Raw genomic sequence first — 5,131 nt, 5'->3', positions numbered from 1 at the left:
TTTAAAACAAATGCGTCATTTTCTGATTGTGAAATGCTATGCTTGAGCAAGTCTTTGTTACTGAGAAATTTGACTTATTCCCATGACATTTAAACCATTATTTGATAACTTTAATAACAAAGTTTTGACCAGGGAATGAAATGTTAAAGTCGAATTACAACAGAGTGTTATATAACCTGCCAATTTGCTATAAATGGCAAATTAACTTCTTGGTGATAGGAGATTGGAGATTGCTTTGCCATGCTAGAAAGATCTAGTGGAATGAACACTTTGATTCTCATTGATGTTAAAGTTTGCTGAGATTTTAAAATCCCTGATAAATTTATTGAAGTTTTCACGTTTCTTTTTAATATTATTTTTTGAGTTGGTGATAATTGTGTGATGGCATGCTTCCGACAGACTGCCCTACCTGTCGCTTATTTGTCACTGCATCAGAGACATCACCTTAAAAGTATGCTGTCAGCTGTTGTTTGTGTCATGTTTGTGTCACTCAAACTTGTTTACTATTTTCTAAGACATACAACAAACCATATAGGGTACTTAAACTCTGTTAATGCGATAGGAAAATGTCAGACATAATTTTTGCTGAAGATTTTGATTCAAAATTTAAAATTTAGTTTATTCGTGATAGACATCAATGTGCTCAGGGAATTCAAAGTGTTCTTCAACACACACCTTTAATCACAACTGATGTGTGACTAACTCATATTCTATAAGTTGAACTCAAAGATGAACACTTTCAAAGTCTATATGTCCTTAACTAAGCCTATTGTATCTTAAAATGATCTAGAACAGAAAACCTAGATATTAGCTGTAGTTTTGAAATGTGCTGTGACTTGAAGGAGCACCATTTCAAAAGCTTTACGGTTGAGTTAATAGTCAGAGTTGTCTTTGAATAATAACATCCTGCGTTTACTAGTGGCAATATCTTCCAAGCATGAGATCATTCTTGGAAGACTTAATATATTTCAATAACCAATCCTTGGATAATCCTTGAAGGATTTATTTGAATTAATTATTGTATTTTTATTTAGATTCTTTAGTAATGAATACGTTTAGACTTTTTAAAACCCTTAGGAACATTTTTGGATTAAAAAAAAAAGTTTAACCTTTGCAAGCCTTTGGGAATACTTTAAATGAATATGGATTTTAAAAATAAACATTTGCAGGAAGTTTACAACCAGAGAAAAACTGTGGCAAATTTCTTAAGATATGAATTAATAGTTGGTAGTTGGTGAGGAGGTGAAAGTGGAGTGTTGTGGAATGAGTTACTATAGATGTTATTGAGATTATTGAATGATGAACTTGACTGTCTTTGAATAATATGATCAGTGAGCCTGAAATTCAAGTTAAGTAAAAACTTAAAGGTTTGTACAAGAAATGGTAAATCTTAACTATTACCAAAAGCTATCTAAATGTAGGGAAATTCTTGTAGGATGACTCTTAAAGAAAATTCTGGGTGATGTATGTGGTATAGTGACAATACATGGGTTGGTTTCATCTCAATACACACGAGTGAGTTATAAAGCATGGCATTTTTGATGCATGACCTCATCCATCATTCATGTTTCCTAGCACTGAAGAGGTCTTGCTTTTTTTTGTGATTGATGTTAAACGGTATAAATTCACTCCCACAGTGCATGCATTATTGTTGTGGTACATGATATGTAAACAGGATAGATATAGGCAAAAAGAGCAATAATCAAGACTAAGTTGGAAGAATTGAAATATTTTAATTGTGTGTAACTGAATTTGAGACTTAAGATCGTTCAGTGACATGACATGGTTGGGCTAGAAGAGCATTTCCCAGGTTGTCTGATAATATATTCAAATACAAGGGTGGCATTTCAACGAGACAACACCAAAAAACTGGTGCTAAAATTCCTTCACTCGATGAAACTGATCTGTTAAAGACCTTTATAAGTATTTCACTTAATCTTAATTCTTAAACCTTTCTTTACTAGAAATCTTAAGAGCTATCCATTAGTCAGCTCGTGCATTTTCGGCATGTGATACTGGGAACAGTAATGGTTAAAATCTTTAAAAAGAGCATTTATGATTATGACTGTTAACCACAAATATTGATTACTATAATTATATGATTTCAATCTCAACTTTGATTGTTTTCTTTTATTATTGTGCTATTAAAGAATAAAGGCTGTGTTTTAGGGTCAAATTTATTCTTAAATTGAGAATTGGGGAAAAAATTAACCAAGTTTTTTTTGTACACAGGACAAAAGTCAAAAGATTTAGAAGGTGATGCAGAGGTTGCAGGCCCTGTAGTTCAAAAACCCATTATAAACGCCCTACTGGACATGGGTAGGAGGTATATGAGACTGGGTGTGTACGATACAATCACTGTAACAGCATGCACATATCACCATTTAAGCATACTTGCCGTTATGGGATAATAGATGGGGAGGTTCAGAGGAAGGAAGTAAAGGGAAGGAAATCAAGGGAGTGTATACATACAGAAAAAAACTCCAAGGATTTACAATTGATTTCTATTAGAGCTCGTGGATGGGGTACTTAATCAAACATAGTTCTTAATATACTATGAATTTCTTTGGAATACAGTGATCATCCACTGAATCAAAACAATGAGAAACGACGCTGAAAAAATGACGCTTAAACAGTCATGCTTCTCGATTCTGCATTGTTAGGAATTGTTTACACACAGTTTTAAAAACAATGCTTTAAACCCTTATAGGATTAAATTAAGAATTTGAATTTAAACGTTTTTTAAATCTAGTAGTAAATTGAAATGTGGTATGTACATTTTATTATGCTAAAGTTAGAAGATCGATGTTTCAACTTTAAGATTAATTTGATTATAAGTGGGATGATGATACAATGATATTACTGTATGTACTCAATTGAGTTAAGAGCACCGAATTATTAATTATATTGATTAAGCTTTAATTAATGTAATTATGAATTCAATAAGAAAACTGTAAGAGGTACAAATATGAGCCGATATTTTCCCAATAATGTATTTTTGACAAGTAAATTAAAATATAATCAAAAGAATATTAAGGGCATTTACAATATCATTATTATTAATGAGCCCCCTCGATGAGCTCCTGCTCTTTGGGCAAACTAAAAAACATGCCAGTCTAAATAAATACTCAAAAATCAAAAAAATCTTTTGTGTAGTTAATAATAAATAAATGATAATGGGAGGTTCTTGTAAAGCGCATTTATACAACGTCTCAATGCGCAGCCTTTACATTAATGACCAGTGGAGGACTTTACGGGCTGCATATTAAGGCGCTAGTAGCAGCCGTGTAGCTTACAATCATGAATGATTTGTTAGCACATTTCTAGCGTTATGCCTCCAGACAGGGATAGGCTGTTGAACCGGGAGACAATTCTACTCTTACATGAATAATTCAACAGGTTCTTTTATGTCCCCCATTTACTGTAGGTTAGGAAGGGTTGGGAGACAGGGCCTACGGTTTAGAGTCCTTATCCGACAAGACTTGAAGGTCTAACCATTTGCAGATATTATTACAAAGGCAGCACCTTCTCTTTGGTTATTTTAAAACTCTTAGTGTTGGTCCGGCCTGAAGCTTGAACCCTGACCTCCCGCACAACAGACCAACACTCTTGCCAACTGAGCTAGCCGGGTCTATTTACATTATTACTATTATCCAAGTTTAACAGTTTTAGATACTAGTTAGATTTTTTTAGGCATTTTATATACTTATGCATCTCAATTTAAATAAAAAACCTTAAAATTAAGGTTGTTCAAGGATTTTTTTCTTCACAGACTTGAATCTATTCTAAAAAGTTTATTTTGGGAGCAGTATTTCCGTATAAAAATTAATCAGCTTTTCAGAATTTTCCAGAAAAAAAGATATTTTCCTAGTCTTTACCCTCCCCTTCTATGAAGGAATCTTTTTACCCCCACCAAGGGTAGGGTGGGGATTTGTTTATAGCACACTTGTTTACCCAAACGCAATATTAACCAAAAACAAGATTTTGTTAGAATTTAAAAGTACTATTTAAAAAAGCCAGAAGTGAAGAAACTCCATCTGGCTTCACTGATTTGAAGGGGATTGAGTAATTAGTTTTGGAATGCTTAATTTAAATTAAATATTTTTAAAAAAACACCTTTCAGACAAAGTTAAAATGCAGTTGATCATGACCTCTACAGACAGTAGCACCCAAAAGCATGACCACAGATAGAGTTTCTCAATACTTTCATTCGCCCTTTATGTAATCAGCATTATGGTAGGATTGTCTTAACATTCTGATCTAAACACTCATAGTTGGAGGATATATGGCAAGACAAGAGTAAATTTGTATTTAAAACATCAGTTCTCAGATAGTTTTGAACTTTGAGCTATAAATTACAAATAATGTATTAATTGTACATGAGCGGCCACATACAATTTATGTATCTTATAGAATATGGATGAGATTATTGTATGTCATGTATCACACACCTAGGAATATTATATTTTTGAGATGGCAATTGAGTTAGAATGGAAAAAAAATGTTAAAATTGGATGCAAATGAGGATAATTCAGTATTCAATTTACAGTCTTCTAGACTGCAGTGGCGCAGCGATCCAATTTTCCCCTCCAGACTCAGTAAAGATGAGTGTTTCCTGTCGATCTGCAGAGAGATTTTACTGACTCTGGAGGGAAAAGTGAGATCCCTCTCATTCTAAAAGTCCTCTGTCTAGTGACTAATTTGTGTTGGAGCCAATGTGCTTTACTTCTGTAGGCGGTTAAGCATGAAGTATAAGGGAATAAAGAATAAGGGATTAAATAGATAAAATGCATGCTGTTGAGCACGGAATAAAGAATAAGGGATTAAATAGATATGCACGTGAAAATTGGGATTACATCACCAGCTCTATGTAAGAAATGTTAATGTCAAATTAAAGTGAGGAGCAGTTAATACTTGAGGACTTCGTTGTTGGTTTTGGGCCCGACGCTAGATTTTTATAGGCAGAGTGATGGACGGTACGCTTCATTAATTATTTAATATTATTTAATATTAGTATATAAAAGTAAAATATGCTTGTGGTGCATGGAAGGCAGATATGTATAAAAGGGAACAGAATGCAATGCTTGCAAACATATATAATATTTAAAAATAAAAATAATTACAAATAAAC

This window comes from Actinia tenebrosa, unplaced genomic scaffold (assembly GCF_029948245.1).
Source record: "Actinia tenebrosa isolate PJP-AT-01 unplaced genomic scaffold, QUT_ActTen_1.0 PGA_scaffold15__27_contigs__length_11533743, whole genome shotgun sequence".
Classification (NCBI taxonomy): domain Eukaryota; kingdom Metazoa; phylum Cnidaria; class Anthozoa; order Actiniaria; family Actiniidae; genus Actinia; species Actinia tenebrosa.
The sequence above is the reverse complement of the archived record's forward strand: the minus strand, read 5'-3'. Positions refer to the sequence as shown.